General features: G+C 40.3%; 1 pseudogene; it reads right to left on the reverse strand.

The window, feature by feature from the left end:
- Nucleotides 1-10844: 10844 nt before the first annotated feature.
- LOC116097407 overlaps nucleotides 10845-18437 on the reverse strand; it is a 46753-nt pseudogene continuing 39160 nt past the window's right edge.

An 18437-nucleotide genomic window follows, 5' to 3' on the forward strand; every position in this document is an offset into this window, starting at 1 on the left:
ATCATATTATCTACAAATAGTGATATTTTGACTTCTTTGTCAAAATTTGTATCCCTTTGACCGACTTTTGTTATCTAATTTCCCTAGCTAGAACTTCAATTACTATGTTGAATAGATTGGGAGAGAAAGGTCAGCTATGTCTAGTCTCTGATTTTAGTGGGATTGCTTCAAGTTTCTCTCCATTCAGTTTGACATTGGCTACTGGTTTGTTGTTAATTGCTTTTACTATCTTTAGGTATGGAACCACACACCTATGGTCACTTGATTTTTGACAAAGGAGCTAAAACCTTCCAGTGAAGGTGCGGGAACAGCACTTTTAACCAATGGTGCTGGTTCAATTGGTGGTCAACATATAGAAAAAATGCAAATCAATACATTCCAAAGCTCATGTCCAAGTGGATCAAAGACCTCCATATAAAACCAGATACACTGAAACTTATAGAAGAGAAAGTGGGGAAGGGCCTCGAACACATGGGCACAGAGGAAAAATTCTTGAACAGAACACCAATGACTTGTACTGTAAGACCACGAATTGACAAATGAGACCTCACAAAATTGCCAAGCTTCTATAAGGCAAAGGACACTGTCAATAGGACAAAAATGCAACCAACATATTGGGAAGAGATCTTTACCAATCATACATCTGATAGAGGGCTAATATCCAATATACACAAAGAACTCAAGAATTTAGACTCCAAAAAAATCAAATAATCTTATTAAAAAGCAGGATACAGAGCTAAACAAAGAATTTTCAACTGAGGAATATCGAATGGCTGAAAAACACCTAAAGTAATGTTCAATATCCTTAATCATCAGAGAAATGCATATCAAAACAACCCTGAGATTCCCCCTCACACCAGTCAGAATGGCTAGGATAAAAAACTCAGGTGAAAGCAGATGCTGGCTAGGATGTGAAGAAACAGGAACACTCCTCCAATTCTGGGGGGATTGCAAACAAGTACAACCACTCTGGATATCAGCTTGTCAGTTCCTCAGAAAATTGGACATAGTACTACCTGAGGACCCAACTATACCACTCCTGGGCATATACCCAGAAGATGCCCCAACATGTAATAAGGACACATGTTCTACTATATTCATAACAGCCTTATTTATAATAGCCAGGAGCTGGAAAGAACCCAGATGTTCTTCAACAGAAGAGTGGATATAGAAAATGTGGTACATTTACAGAGTGCAGTACTACTCAGTTTAAAAAAAAAAAAACAATGAATTCATGAAATTCTTAAGCAAATTGATAGAACTAGAAAATATCATCCTGAGTGAGATAACCCAGTTGCAAAAGAATATACATGGTATGTACTCACTGATAAGTGGATATTAGCCAAAAAGCTTCACATAACCTAAATACAATTCACAGATCACATGAAACTCAATAAGAAGGAACACCAAAGTGTAGGTGCTTAAGTCCTTCTTATAGGAGAACAAAATACTCACAGGAGTGAATATGGAGATAAAGTATAGAGCAGGGACTGAAGAAAAGGCCACCCAGAGACTACCCCACCTGGGGACTCATCCCATATACAGTTACCAAACCTAGATACAATTGTGGATGCATAGAAGTGCTTGCTGAAAGGAGCCTGGGATGGCTGTCTCCTGAGAGGCCCTGCCAGAGCCTTAGAAATACAGAGGTGGATGATCACAATGAACCATTGGACTGAGCATGTGGTCCCCAATAGAAGAGTTAGAGAAAGGACGGAAGGAGTTGAAGGGGTATGCAATCCTATAGGAAGAACAACAATATCAACCAACCAGACCCCCCAGAACTCCCAGGGACTAAGCTATTAACAAAGGAGTACACAGAGCTCCAGCTGTGTATGTAGCAGAGGATGGCCTTGTCATGCATCAATGGGAGGAGAGGGCCTTGGTCCTATGAAGGTTCCATATATGTTTTAGTTTAGGGGAATTGAGGGCGGGAGGTTGGAGTGCGTGGGTGGACGGAGGAACACCCTCATAGAAGCAGGGGAAGGGAGGATGTAGTAGGATATTTCTGGAAGGGAGGGAAACCAGGAAAGGGGATAACATTTGAAATGTAAATAAAGAAAATATCCAATAAAAAAACTTAAGTAGATAGCAGTCATAGGAAAGGGGATATTTTTGTGTTTGAAAGATTTGATCCATTCAAGGACACCATACTTACAGGCTTTGTTAATTCCACAAGCCAAAAGTTGTTATGCTTTGCAAGAACTGAACTGAAAAGCAGAGACAGGAAATGGAGCTGAGGATCTGTGTCTAAGCCCTACTTGTAGGACATGGCAGAGAAAGGCAGTCCAGTAGAAAAATGGGCTGCAAATGTGAGGGGGATAACCTAGAGAAAAGTGAAGAGTCCAAAGAAATGGAGTCTGCAGATATCTGATAAATCAATATTGACTTACAATAGCTATGCATTCAGTGGAAATCTGTGGGGTTTTAACTCGAGATTTTAGCAACAATCAACAAAAGAAGTAATTTACACAGAAATTTGAAGAAGGCAAATTAAAAAAATAAGACTTTCAACTGTGCGTTTCTTTATTTCTTAACATTGTAAGGACAGACTTATCCAGAAGAAACAGCAGAGTCCTTTAAAAAATATGAAATATCTCCACTCTCTCCTGCAAATAACTCATTGGATAACAAGCAATATCTTGAGTTTCTGTAGTAAAAGTTACTTCAGAGGCCACATCTATCAGGAAACCAGGTAGGCTGCCTGCAAATTATCTCCTCTCTTTTTGTTTCCCCTGATCCAGTCTACCTATGCTCATCCCCAGCTGTGAAGCAGTTTCCCTACCTTCTCTGACATCACCCCCAAATGATCACAAAGATCTCCTCCCCAGACCTTCCTTCCCTCTATTCATCCCATTTTCCAGCCTCCAATAACAGCAGGGCTGACTTGGGGAACAGGTCTGCAGAAAATTCTCTACCAGGAAGCCATTGCACTCTCCAAAAGACCATGGAAGAAGCAGAAAAAAACTAAACAAAACAATCACTCAACAGAAACCAAACCAGATATCATCACCCAAAACAATATTAATCCCAATCCCAGATGCCTGGAAGTCAGTGTTAAAACATAATCAGTAACAGACAGGGAAATATGTCTCCATTGAAGCCTTCAACACTAGCACAGCAGGCAATGATTATCCAAATATAGGTGAAGCCTAAGAAAAAGATGAAAAGGGAGTGGGGAAATCTGTATAATGATGAGAGGAAATTAATAAATCTCTTAAAGAAATCCAAGAAAACACAAACAGTTCAAGGAAATGGAAAAACAACAAACAAATGAACAATGACTATAACAACAACAACAACAACAACAATTTTTCAAGTCCCAAAGATGGAAGTACAATTGATGATGAAAACCCAAAAGTAATGCTGGACATGTAAATTTTAGGGAATTTCAAAAGAAACTACAGAGACAATCTTCACCCCTAGATTGGCAGGATTGCAAAGTTGTTCATCAATGGGAGGAGAGGCCCTTGGCCCTGTGAAGGTTCTGTGCCCCAGTGTAGGGGAATGGCAGGGCCAATAAGTGGGAGAGGGTGGAGTAGCAAGCAGGAGGAGGGGGAGGCAACAGGGGTTTGTTCTTTTTGTTTTTGTTGTTGTTGTTTTTGTTGTTGTTTTAGTTTGGTTTTGGAGGGGAAAAAAAAGAGTGTTCAGGACTTTGTTTTTTATCCTTTTCATGACATTGCCTGCTTTGGCAGTGTTAGCATCCAGAACCTGCGGCAGATATGGGCGGGTCCACAGACCTGTCGCCGGGGCAACGGCCACCATATTCCCAGAATCCATTGGGTTCAGCTCCCACCTTTACCTGGACTGCTATGTCACGACATTATATATATATATGGGTACTTTCCTCCATCTTTCTCTCTTTTCTTCTCTCTCTCTCCCCTCTCTCTCTCTTCCTGCGCCGCTACCCCCTACCCCCTCTTAATTAAACCTCTTACATGTGGAGCTGTTTGGGCCTGGTGTCTGCAGATGCGTCCACCGCGACTCGAACCCCATCAGGCAGCATAGGTTCTATTTCTGCAACTTCCATGAGAGTAACATCTATTTTCATTCTGTGACATGTAGAGATCCAGTTAGACCAGCTCCAGTTTTTGAAGATGCTTTTTTCCACTGTATAGCTTGGTTTTCTTTATCAAAAATCAAGTGTCTTTAGGTTTATGGTTTATTTTTGGGTCTTTGATTCAATTCCATTCATCAACATGTCTGATGCTGTACGAGTCCCATTGAGTTTTTAATCACTATTGCTCTGAAGTACAGTTTGAGGTCAGGGATGGTTTTTATTCCCAACGATTTTTATTTTTTATTGTTCAGGATTGTTTTGGCTATCCTGGGTTTATTGATTTTGTGGGTCTCGTTAGAACATACCACTCACTAGGCCCAAACAGTGGCAACAGGTCTGTGGACCCACCTATGTGAAGCCACAGGCTTTGGATGCCCTGATGTTTACGTAACTCCCTTTTTGATATTATAAAGAGGAGGAAAGAAAAAGGGAAGGGGAAGCCAATGGTGAAAAGGGAACGAGGGCGTTGTCTCTCTTAAGCTACTTCCTGCTGTCTAGGGGCGTTGTCAATGGGTGGGTGGGGTAGCTGGCTTTCACCATTGGAATCCACTTGGTAAACATTTGCATCAGGTTCCTATGTGCACAGTGGCTTATCTGTGGACAGTGGCTGGTAATCCTGTAACAGGAGTATCATTCTTCTTGGAGGAGCAGGCAAAGACCACTTTCTTTAGCTGTCAGGACATCTAGTCCCCATCTATTCTGAAGCACCACAGCTGCCAAAGAATCAATCTGTTTTGGGATAGTAAGCACAGTTTCAGACATTTTTTGAAAATCGCTTTGAAACTGAGAAGTGAATGTATTATATTGTGTCATGGAAATCGTTATCCTTGCAATTCTAGTACCAACACCTATGGCTATTCACGTAGCAACCAAGAGTGGCACAACTTGAACTACCCTCTTATATTGGGCAGCTATCACATCTACAACTGGGATTGATAGGGGCTCGTTTCCCTGGATTACTCCTAGTTCAGAGAAAAGAAGCACTAATGTGTAAATTCCTGTCCAGCTAGCAGGTAGGCGATGATATGCCTGAGTGCCACAAAGAATTGACATGTTTTGGATTATAGGGCATTGTGGCACAGATGATATATCAAGGGTTATGGTCCTTTTGCAGTCTAGGGAGCTCAGCATTTCCACTAAATGAGTCCCAGAGGCCTTAAAACAGGTTGCCACACCAAAGAGAGGGACAGAGGTAAGGTATGAAGTCATGGCGACAATGGAGCCAGGGCAGCTGACAAAAGGTGAGGTAATGTTACTTGGCAGTATCACCAGAGATGCTGTAAGTGACAATTGTGAGTTAGTTCCAGGAGGTACACATAACCAGAAATCCTTAAAGCATCCAGGTCTGGTGACATTAAGGAGCTGGTATGCTGAAGTCAAGGTCTGAAGTAAAAGGCGAAATGACAAGTTAGTGCCATTTATGAGGGGTGATGTCAAAGAGATAAGGACCTCAGAGGAGTGTTTATCTCCCCTGCTTTTCTGATATCCAGGGGTTGAGCAATTGAGACATATTTTCTCTGGATATGGATGGTACTTACTGGGGCTCCAGGCTGATTTTTACTATAGAGCTTACCAACAACTCCTGTCTCCCACCTGGAATCCCATGGGTCTTGTATGTAGAAAAAGACTGTCTTGCGATATTGATAGAAGAAATGATTGATCCTTAATCCTAGCATATGTATTTGACAAGACCAATATGGGCAGCCCCCATATTCATCTGGCCATTTTCTACAATAAACTTCTGTCTGGTCAAAGAGAAAGCAAGTATAGAGATCATAATATTTAGATGGGATTACAGATACTGGGATGATAGCAATTTAGATTGGTTCCTGGCATCCAGCTATGGAGCAGTTTCCTGACCATATTTGGAAAGACTGTTTGTTATCTGTGGGGATTTCTTGAACCTTGAATATCCAGATATAAGGGCTACCCTTGATAGAAATGAATAGCAGGGGGAGGATGAGAAACCCATGTATAATCCACTGAGGTTGAGCTCGGCTGCCGGAGTAGAGTCTCATTTTCTGGGATTGGGGACAATATGGGTGGTCTCATTGTCCCCTGGAGCTTAACAGATCACATTCCTGTTAAGATTGATGTGTTTGAAGAGGAATCATTTTTAGGTGGAGGAATGAAAGGTTTGAGGTGAGACAGATGGACCCAATGAGAGAGTCCCTTGAGTTTAGCAGCTGTAGGGGTCACAAGAATTACTTTAAAAGGGCTCTGCCATTTAAGAGAGAGAGGTAAGGGCTGATGACTTAGAGGGGATAGAAGGACTTGGTCTCCAATGTTGATAGGTAGTGGACAGGAGACAGTGTATGGTCAAGGTAGATGGTGGTCAGCAAAGTTCCATAGGAGAGAACGGAGGTGGCAAAGTAATGGGGTAAGTAGATGGTCTGGGAGGGAAGAGCATTTAGGTGAAAGACCAGGAGTTAGGACTGGACATCCATACATGAGTTCAAAGGGAGAGATGAGGAGAGGTCGCTTTGGGAGAGCTCATAACCTGAAAAGAGCCGGAGGTAGGAGTTTTACCCAATCAAGCTAAAGTTCCTGTGTCAGCTTACCAAGAGTGGTTTTTAAAGAGCGATTAGATCTTTCTATTTTACCAGAATATAGAAAGGGTAGTAAGGAATGTGAAAATGCCAGGGGATGTCTAGGGCCTTAGATAAGATTTGAGAGACTTGGGAAGTAAATTCAGGACCATTGTCTGATTGGAGAGAGGCTGGGACACCAAACCAGAGGATGATCTCTTGGAGGAGGAGATCAGAGACTGTCTGAGCCCTTTTGTTAGTTGTGGGAAATGCCTCAACCCACCCTGAAAAGGTGTCCACCAAGACCAGGAGGTACTTGGCACGCCTGAGAGTGGGCATGTGGGTAAAGTCAATTTTCCAGTCAGTTCCAGGAAGGGAACCTCTAGCCTGATGGGTAGGAAAAGGGGTGCTACAATACCTTGAGTTGGGGTCAGACTTCTGACAGGTTATGCAAGAAGCAGTGATAGATTTTAAGAAGCTTAAGTCCTTAGGAGTAGGCTGTAGGGAGAGAGAGTAATGAGTTTGGGTTATATACCTGGTAGAGTCCAGAAATTGGATGACAACGGGAGAATGGTGTTTAGCAACAGAGGGGTTCTGTACATCCCAGACTTGGGGATCTACCTGAGAAGCTGGTAAAGGAAATAACATGGTAGTGTTAGTAGGTTGTTTGGCTAGAAGAAGGAGCAGGGGAACAGCTGGCGAGCCTGGGTTTAGGCAAATGTGGGGAGCAAAGGAAATAGAAGCTCCCAGCCTAGCTAGAAGATCTCTTCCCAATAAGGGGACAGGACACATTGGCACTACCAAAAAGGAATGGGTGAAAGGTACACCCTTAAAAATGCAGCTAAGTGGTGGCATCTGGAGAGGGAAGTAAGGTTGCCCTCCTACTCTGACAATAGGAGAACTAGAATGAGAAGTGGGTCCCCAAAACTCTGTCAGGACTGAGTAAGTGGCCCCAGTGTCCAAGAGGAAGGAGATAGGCCGCCCAAGTACCACAATATCTACCCGGGGCTCCCTACTAATGATGGCAGTGGTCTGGTCAGGGGAGCTTGGGCCTCCTCAGTTATCCATAACCAAGCCTACGAGATCAGTCAGAGGGTTATCTGGGAGTGATGTCCCTCTGTTCTGCATAAAATGAGGGCAATCAACAGCCCAATGTCCCTCTTGATGGCACCTAGGGCATGACCCTCTTGGCTTGTGAAAGTTAGGGCAGGCTCTTGCCCAGTGACCTTGTTTACCATATTTGTAGCAGGTACCTGATGGTCTCTGAGTCTTAGGAGACCATGAGTCCAGGGTAGTGGTCAGGGCTGGTCGGACAGCCTTTGCCAGAATATGGTATTTTGGTTTGTGGATTTTATCATCTCTCCCATGGTACACTTTGAAGGCCAGCACTAAGACTTCTGCCTGTGGAGTAAGGGTTAGGGGTCTCCTCTCCAGTTTTTTTTAAGTTTAGCCCTTATGTTGGGATAGCTCTGAGAAAAGAAGTAGATCATCAGAAGTAGCTTACCTTTTGGGTTTTCAGGGTCCAGAGTGGTATGCTGTAATAAAGCCTTTGTAAGGTGTTCTAAAATTTGAGATGGATTCTCCTGCTTGTCCTGGACAACCTCTTGGAGTTTTTCAAAATTTACTGGCTTTAAGGCCACTTCTCTAAGACTGGCCAAAAGGCATGTAATGAATCTGTCCCTGGCTAAAATACCACCTGCAGAATTGTAATTCCACGGGGGATCCTGGTCCGGTACTGTCTCAGTGACAATTGGGTATGTGCTGTCTGTTTGGTGAATTCCATCTGCATGCACTCTTGCCTCTTCCCAGACTCGTCTGCATTCCTCAGGAAGTAAGTTATTAGTAAGAATCATATGAACATCATGGACAGTCAAGCTGTAAGATTGAGTGATATACTGGAACTCTTTAATAAACTTGGAAGAGTTAGAAGTATAGGACTCCAGCCTGTTTTCTATTTGCAAAAGCTCACTAAGCAAGAATAGAACATGTACTCTGACAAGACCATCTACTCCAGCAACTTCCCTTAGAGGTAGGACTGTTTCTGGGTCAGGTATCTCTGGGGAGGAAGGAGTTGGAGGTTTGGCTGTAGCCTTAGAGTGGGTGACAGGAGGAGTGAAGGTAGCTGCCAATGTGGGGCGTTTGGAGCGGCCCAGAGCTGGCACAGAAGAAGAAGGGGAGGGGTCTGGAGAGGTAGAGATAGCAGGCTCTGGGGCATCCTGGTGAGGAAGAGAAACTGAGGCAGCAGATTGAGTTTTCAGTGGCTTGGAGACAGGTCTGCGGTGAAAAGGGGGGTGCTTCATTAGCTGGATCTAACATTGCAGATCATCTAGGGGAAGTTGTGTAGATTTCATGGCTAAGAGAAGTTGGCTTGGGGAACAAGAAGAGCATGAGGAGGGATTGGAATGTAGATATATAAATGCTTGGACATAGGGAACATCCTTCCATTTACCAGTTCGCTGGCAGTATGTGTTAAGATCCCTTAAAATAGTTGGATCTAGGGTGCCATTAAGTGGCCATTTTGAACTCCCATCTAGTTGATATTTATTCCAGATCGTATTGCAGAGATATATTAATTTTGATGCCTTCAAGTCAGGCATTAGCTTCAAAGGTTTGAGATTTTCCAGGAGATATCCCAGTGGGGTGCCTGGAGGTATGGTCGAAGACATTCTGACACCCATTAACTGGTTGCTGGACTATTTGTACCAGCGTCCTGAGAACAGTCCAAAAACCAAGAAGTATCAGCCAAAGCTAGTGGTTCAAGTCATCATGAGAACCCCCTAGTGGCTACCCAGCAGACCCTGGGTCTGCTGTGGAAAGCAACCCACCTTGGATCCAAGGATTTTTCGGCTGCAAGAGACCAGATAAATTGGGGAACAAGAGTTGCTTTTGAGTGAGGGGCATCCAATGGCAGAAGTTCTAAGACGCATGTCAGCTGGGAGGCGTGACTGTAGTAAATCCCATGGTTCCCAGAGAAGGTTGGCCAGGTCTTATCTGTGAAGCTGGAGGTCCTCCCCTTGACTGATCCTACCAACTAATATGCCGGTGTCTGTGTGAGAATTATAGCGGACTGGTAAATGGAAAACATGAAACTGAATAGGTAAGTGTAGGCCTGAACAGAGGCTAACCCCACCTGATAGACCAGGCGAGGCATGGCTCACGTGGTAGAAGTTCGTATGTCCCTCTGTGCATGGGGTGGCTTCGGCTCAGCTACAACTTGGTGGTGTTGTCTTCAGCAAGCAGCAGCAGCTTCCGTGGTGAAAACCTGAGATTATCATAGCCACCAGCTGAGGGGGCTGCGGACTCACGTTTTCATGGCAGCTGCAGTTGCTGGTGCTGCAACTGATCCACGTGGTTATGATCTCTGCCAGTCCCTACTGCAGAGCAGTGCAGTGGCTGCTGACAGAACCCAAATTCCCGGAGTTTGGCACCAAATGATGTGTTAGAACAGTGGGTTGCGTCAGAGCATACCACTCACTAGGCCCAAACAATTCCACGTGTAAGAGGTTTAGTTGAGAGGGAGAGAGGGGGCAGTAGCACACAGAAAGAGAGGCGGGGATGTTCCCTGCATATATATGGTTTCTGACCTATTGGCTGCAGGTAAAGGTGGGAGGTGAGCCCAATGGATTCTGGGAATATGGCAGCTGTTACCAGGGCAACAGGTCTGTGAGATCTTCCCATGTTTTGCCATAGGCTTTGTATGCCCTGATGCTAACTTTATATTAGGGAACTGAGTCCATTGCTTTTGAGAGATATTAATGACCAGTGTTTATTATTTTGGTATTGGAGGTGTTAATATGCTTGTGTGTGTGTGTGTGTGTGTGTGTGTGTGTGTGCACATGCTCATGCTTTCCTTGTTTTTGCAGGTATGAAGTTACTCATTTTCTGTGTTTTCTTGTTTATAGTTATCATTCTTGGGCTAGAGTTGTCCATCTAGGATTTTTTATAGGGTTGGAATTGTGGATAGATATTGTTTGAATTTGGATTTGTCTTGAAATACCTTGTTTTCTCTGTCTATGATGGTTGAGAGATAGGCTGGATATAGTAGTCTTGGTAGGTTCCTGTGGAATTTTAGAGTTTGCAAAATACCTGACCAGGCTCTTCTAGTTTTTAGAGTCCTTGTTGAGAACTCTGCTGCAATAATGATAGATCTGCCTTTGTATGTTACCTGACTTTTCCTGTTTCAGCTTTTAATATTCTTTCACTGTTCTGCAGATTTTGTTTTGATTTTTATACAGTGGGAGGATTTTCTTCTCTGGTCCAGTCCAATTAGAATTTATAAGCTTCTTGTATGTTTATATGTGTCTCTTTTTTTATGTTGGGAAAGTTTTCTTCTATGATTTTGTTGAGAATATTTTCCTGGGCCATGGAACTGAGACTCTTGACTATCTTCTATTCCCATTTTTCTTAGGTTAGGTCTTTTCATGTTATCTCAGATATCGTGGATGTTTTGTGTCAAGAATTTTTTAGATTTAACATTTTCTTTGACTGCTGTACCAATTTCTTCTCTATGACAGAGTCTCTCTTCCATCTGTTGTATTCTGTTGGTGATACTTGCAGTTTTTGTTGCTGTTTTCTTCCCTAGGTTTTCCATTGCAGAATTTCCTCAGTTCATGTTTTCTTTATTGCTTCTATTTCCACTTTCTGGTCTTACACTGTTGTATTAATTAAAATATTCAGGTAGTTTTGGAAAATTGCTCACATTAAGTCACTATTTTATGTAGATAATTGTAGAGAATATCTTTGCATTGTATAGATGGATCATCTGTTAATTAAAAAAAACAATGGTCTTTAGGAAATAGTAGACTAGAATGTCAGACATCTGTGAGGCAGAAACAATTATAGGACACAGCAAGATAGAGATTCACAGCAAGATAAACACATGGGACCTGAGCATGGGTAACCAGCCATGTGGCAGAATGTAGATTAAAATAAATGTGTTATGTCAAGTTATAATACTAGTCAGAAAAGTGCATAGATATATGGCGAAGGTATTTATAAGTGTATTTTAAGTTTTAGTCTTATTTCTGGAAAAATGGGGCTGCGAGGAAAACTGGAACCTAACTGCTACAGACAGTCTATTTTACAAGAACAAGAAAATTAAATAAAAGAAAGAAACATCATATTTATAGTGCTGGATAAATTATATAGTAACATTTTTATAAGGGATGTCATTTTTTATTACAAATTGTATATCATTCTATGGTTTAAAATCAGTATCTTCTTTGATATAACATTAGTATATAGAGAAAGCAAAATCTTTTTACTATTGGATGAGTGGGTTGAGATGGTAACAGAGGAGATATTCCCAGAATGAATATGTTCATCAGAAATGTTGATGTTACACATATAAAGAGATTAATAAATTTTCATCTTTTTTTTTCAGAAATGAAATGGCCAAGAATGTCTATGATATATTGGTTATTTAGATCAATTATCTCACATAAATAAAACTTTTCACAAGCAAAGATATGTGTTATGTTTTTATATTTGAATATTTAAAATCATTTTTATTAGTCATTCCATTCATTTACATCTCAAATTATATCTCCCTTCCTGGTTACCTCTCCCCAACCTCCCCATCCCATCTACTCTCTCCCCTTTCCCCTTTGCCTCTCTACAGGGATGCTCCTGTACATACCTACCCACTTCCACCTTATTGTTAGGGCATCAAACCTCCACAGGACCAAGGGTCTCCCCTCCCACTGATGTTAAACAAGGCCATCCTCTGCTACATATGTGTCTGGAGTGATGGATCCCTCCCTGTACACTCTTTGTTTGGTAGTCTAGTCTCTAGGGGCTCTGAGTAGTCAGGCCAGCTGACTTTATTCTTTATATGGGCTTACAATCCCCCTCCATGCCTCTTGTCCTTCCTCCAGCTAGCCCACTAGGGATTCTGAGGTCACCCTGATAGTTGGCTGTGAGCGTCTACAGCTGCATTAGTCAAGCACAAGCAGAACTTCCCAAGAAACAGCTATAGCAGGTTCCTGTCAGCAAGCACCTCTTGGTAACAGCAACAGTTTCTGGAATTGGTGTCAGCGGACAGGATGGATCCCCAGGTAGGGTGGTCCCCTGATAGCCCTTTCTTCAGTCTCTGCTCTATTTTTTGTCCTTGTCTTTCTTTTGGACAGGAACATTTCTGTGTTAAAAATTTTGAGATGGGTGGGTGATGCCATTCTTCGACTAGGAGTCATGTCTAACCACTGGAGGAGGTGTCTACAAGTTCTATCTCCCCATTTGCTGTGCATTTTGGCAAAAGTTATCCCAGTAGGATCCTGGGAGCCTCTTGTTTCTCTGACATCTGGGACCCTTCAGTAGCTACCTAAATTTCTAATCCCCCATTGTTATATACAAAGCAATAGTGATAAAAACTTCATGGCATTGGTACAGAAACAGGCAGGTAGATTAATGGAATAGAATTTAAGACCCAGAAACAAACCCACACATCTATGGTCACTTGATCTTTGACAAAGAAGCTAAAACCATCAAGTAGAAAAAATATAACATATTCAACAAATGGTACTGGTTCAACTGGTACTCAGCATGTAGAAGAATGTACATTCATCCATTCTTATCTTCTTATACAAATGTCAAGTCCAAGTGGATCGAGGACCTCCACATAAAATTAGATATAGTTAATCTAATAGAAGTGAAAGTTGGGAAGAGTCTAGAACACATAAGCACAGGAGAAATTTTCCTGAACAGAACACCAATGGCTCAGGCTTTTATATCAACAATTAACAAATGGAACTTCATAAAATTGAAAAGCTTCTATAAAGCAAAGGACACTGTCAATAGGACAAAATGGCAACTGACAGCTTATAAAAAGATCATTACCACCCTACATCAGAAAGAGGATTAATATCCAAAGTATACAAAGAACTCAAGAAGTTAGACACCAGAGAACTAATAACCCTATAAAAAGTGGAATACAGAGGTAAACAAAGGATTCTCAACTGAGGAATCTCAAATGGCTGTGAAGCACCTAAAGAAATGTTCAACATCCTTAGTCATCAAGGAAATGAAAATCAAAACAACCCTGAGATTCCACCTCACACCAGTCAGAATGGCTAAGATCAAAATCTCAGGTGACAGCAGATGCTGGATATGGAGAAAGAGAAACACTCCTCCATTGTTGGTGTGACTGCAAACTGGTAAAACTACTTTGTAAATTAATATGGCAGTTCCTGAGGAAATTAGAAATAATTCTACCTGAATACCCAGCTATATCACTCCTGGGGATATACCCAAAATATGCTCTAACATATAATAAGGACATATGCTCCACTCTGTTTGCAGCAGCCTTATTTATAATAGCCAGAAGCTGGAAACAACCCAGATATTCCTCAGCAGAAGAATGGATAAAGAAAATGTGATACATTTACACAATGGAGTACTACTCAGCTATTAAAAACAATGACTTCATAAAACTTGCAGACAAAGGGATGGAATTTGAAAATATCATTCTGAGTGAGGTAACTCAGACACAAAAGAACACACTTGGTGTGTACTCACTGATAAGTGGATATTAGCCCAAAAGTCCAGAGTGCTAATCATACAACACAGAGACCATATGGAGCTTAGAAGAAAGAAAAACCAGGGTATGGATGCTTAAATCCTGCAGCAAGGAGGAAACAGGATGATCATGGGAGGTGAAGGGAGGGAAGTCCTGAAGAAAGAGAGGAGGGGGAGGGTAAAGAGGCACAGGATTAAGTACTGGAGGGGGTAGGAGATAGGTACAAAGGGTCAGGAAATCAAACAAGAGTGTTACTTTTAATTTTGGTTGTAATGAGTTAGTTTCTATGGAACCAACTTTTTCAAAAAAATAAAAGAATTTAAAAGATGATGGTAGCACACACCTTTAATCCCAGCACTAGGGAGGCAGAACAAAACAAAACAAAAAACCAAAGAAGAAAACAAACAACAACAACAACAAAAAGATAATCAGTATATTTCTAAAGTGTCAGTTTGTGAACAGGAAAGTTTGTGGACAGGAAGAAATACCAAATGACTCAAACTGAGACACAGAGGGATAATGCGAGAATTGATATATATCTTTTTGTCTTTGCAGTATTTACCAGTTCACTAGTGATGGATGAGCTACTGAATATACTTTAGCAGTTTCAAGGAGCAACATAGAAAGAAAAATGTTGTTAGGTTCTACAAAGGATGTGAGAGTATTTCTTTTTATTTCTTCTTCTTTTTTTTTTATCTAAACACATTTCCTCTCTCTACTCCTTCCAGTCTTTCCCATATCCTCTCCCATTCAAGTTTATTCCTTTTCTGTCTCTCATTAGAAAAGAATGAAATTCTAAAGGATAACAACAAAATGTTAACAAAATAAAAGTATAGTAAAATATAAATGGAATGCAACGTATCCAAGGAGGATAAGAAAAGCTAGCTGAAAAATAAAAAAGCTACAAGAGAAGGCACTAGAATCAGAGACGCACTGACTTACAGTTCAGGAGTCTAAACACAAAGATGTAATACATACATACATACATACATACATACATACATACATACATACAAACATACAGGGGACCTAGAGAAAACCCATTCGGGCACTGTGTTTATTGCTCCAGTCTTTGTGAGTTCATATGAGCTTTGTTCAGTTTTTTAGACATTTTTTTTCTTCAGATGTTCTCCTTCCCCACTGTCTCCCCCACTCCTTCCATATACTTATCCATGATGCTCGTTGAACTCTGAGGGGATGTAATTGATGGAGACATTTCATTTAGATCTCCGTGTTCCAAGGTATCACTCTCACTGTGTAATATCTGGTTGTGGGTATCTGTATTTATTGCCATCTGCTGCAGAATGAAGCTCTTCTGATGATGACCGAGGAAAGCACTAATCTATGAGGACAGTGTCTAGATCACTCATAGATTATCATTCACTTTATATTTATCACCATTTTTTGACCAGAAGTATTTGTCTCTGAGATAGGTCTCTGATCTTTTGTGGTTTCTCTTTTGGTAGTCTACAGAGTACTAAAAGGAAAGAAAGTTCATAGCACTGCATGCCTTCATAAAAAAAAATGAGAGATCACATATTAGAGATTTAACATCACACCTAAAGCTCTAGGAAAAAAAGAAGGAGAATACTGTAGGAAATTTCAAACCAAGGGCTGAAATCAATAAAATACAAACAAAGGGACAATACAAAGAATCAATGAAACAAAGAGCTGGTTCTCTGAGAAAATCAACAAGACTGAAAAGGCCTCATAAAAATTCACTAAAAGACAGAAAGAAAATATCAGAATTAACAAAATCCAGAAAAAAAGGAAAGATATAAGAACAGGAACTAAGGAAACCCAAAGAATTATTAGGTCATACAAACAAAATATCTCCTAGTATTATTGCTTAAAATTAGTTAATTTTGGTTTTGTATTTATTAGAATTTCTGCTGAATTTAGTTTGTTACATGTAAGTGAAGAATGATTTTTTCAGTTATAAATTTACATTCATCTTATCAGTATTCACATGAATGTATTTGAATAAATGCTACACTAGTAACATTTTTCATCCTCTTTATAAAACCAACAGTAACATACACACTTCCTAGCGCTTCCTATCAGTTCACCTCACTTGTTCAAGAATAAAAGTAAAATCTATAACCTCCTATATGGATTTTTTATAACTAACTTCCATACTCTACTTTCAGTTTAACAACAATCATCAAACACCACTAATTTAAAATATGTTTACAGCAATAATTTGTTGATATTTATGCTAATACTTTTCATCACTGAGTTTAGTGAATATCATATTTTTTTCTATTTTTCATCCAAAAACATTATTTGGGACTCAGCCATGTTGCTAAATATAAATCTTACTCATTTAATTGTACTTCCACTATACAAATACACTATTGTGCATTCACTTCCTTATTGACAAAATATGTTTCTTTTTCTTCACCATTAGGCAGAACTAGCTTGTGATTAATTATCATACCCACTTATGCCAGAATTCCTGTTGGATGTAAGTCAAGATGGAGATGGTTGGATCATGAAGTACATCTATTTTAGCATCCTTATGTATTGTCAAAATATTGTTATGGAATTAACAACTCAGTTCCTGAAAATCTCTTGAATGTAAAGCAATCTGTTGAGAATCATTTCTGATAATTTTCTTTCAGATTTTGATTTTTTTCTCTTCTGTCAACAAACTAGTGATAGCTAGTAATAATTTTGGATTTCTCAATTATTTCATAAACTCATTTATATATTTGCAATATTGTAATTTTAAGGCAGGGAAATATAAATTCATTATGGAGTTATTCTCATCTTTCTATTTACAAGGATTTTTAGTCTGAAAAGTCAAAACATTACACTATTAAGTTAATACAAACCAAAGAAAAATAATTTTATTGTTGAGAAGCTATTGCTACATAGTTATTGAAACATATTCTTTGTATTTTCTGTTTTCTACAAAAGAGTCAGTGTTATTTTCTGTTTTCTTCAGAAATAGTGTTATTATTGGCATCAAGATACGTATACCTTTTCACTTTTGAATTTTGCAAAAGTATCTTCTCAGTGCCTGTCAGTTATATCATAAAGTAAATATTGTCTTCAATGAAAACACTTGGTAGTTAAAGTAGCTTTTTTTGTTCTTTCCTCTTCACCTTTTTTTTTCTCAAAGTAAGAAGAGTATTTCACTAAGAAGAATGGGTCTTTCATCTACACTTCTTTTTTTTTATTATTAGATGTTCTCTTATTTAAAATATCTCCTTTCCCAGGTTACCATCCAAAGGGGAAAAAAAAAGAAAAAAAAAAGAAAAAAGAAAAAAAATTAAATAAGAAAAAACATAAAATAAAATAAAACAAAAACTAAAACAATCCCCTGTTCCCTCCTCCTGCTCACCATCTCACTCCTTCCTGCTTACTGGCCCTGGCATTCCCCTACACTGGGGCACAGAACCTTCACAGGGCCAAGGTCCTCTCCTCCCATTGTTGACCATGTTGATGATCCTCTTCTATACACATGCTGCTGGAGCCATGAGTGCTCCATCATGTGTTCTCTTTGGTTGGAGTTTTAGTCCCTGGGAGCTTTGAGGGTACTAGTTCATATTGTTGTTTGTCCTAAGAGGCTGCAAACCCTTCAGCTCCTTGGGTCCATTCTCTAACTCCTTCATGGACCCTGTACTTAGTACAATGGATGGCTGTGAGCCTCTACTTCTGTATTAGTTGGGTACTATCAGAGCCTCTCAGGAAAGAGCTATCTCAGGCTCCTGTCATTCAGCACTAGTTGACATCCACAATAGTGTCTAGATTTGATGATTGAATAAGGGAAGGATTCCCAGGTGGAGCAGTCTCTGAATTGTCCTTTCATTAGTCTCTGCTCCATAGCTAGCCTCTACAAATCCTTCCGTGGGTATTTTGTTCCCCCTTTTGAAAAGGAACTAAGTATCCTCACTTTGCTCTTCATTCTATGTGAGTTTCTCATGGTTTGTGGTTTGTACTTTGGGTATTCCGAATTTCTAGGCTAATATCCACTTATCAGAGAATGCATACCATGTGTGTTCTTTTGTGATTGTGTTACCTCACTCAGAATGATATTCTCCAGGTCCATTCATTTCCCCAAGAATTTCATATCTTCCTTGTTTTTAATAGCTGAGTAGTACTCCATTGTTAGATGTACCACATTTTCTGTATCCATTCCTCTGTTGAGGGACATCTGGGTTGTTTCCAGTTTCTGTCTATTATAAATAAAGCTGCTATGAAGATAGTGGGGCATGTGTCCTTATTACATGTTGGAGCATCTTCTGGATATATGACCAGGGGTGGTATAGCTGGGTCCTCTGGTAGAACTATGTCCAATTTCTGGAGGAACCACCAAACTGATTTCCAG

The sequence above is a fragment of the Mastomys coucha genome, unplaced genomic scaffold (genome assembly GCF_008632895.1).
Source record: "Mastomys coucha isolate ucsf_1 unplaced genomic scaffold, UCSF_Mcou_1 pScaffold19, whole genome shotgun sequence".
NCBI classification, from domain to species: Eukaryota; Metazoa; Chordata; class Mammalia; order Rodentia; family Muridae; genus Mastomys; species Mastomys coucha.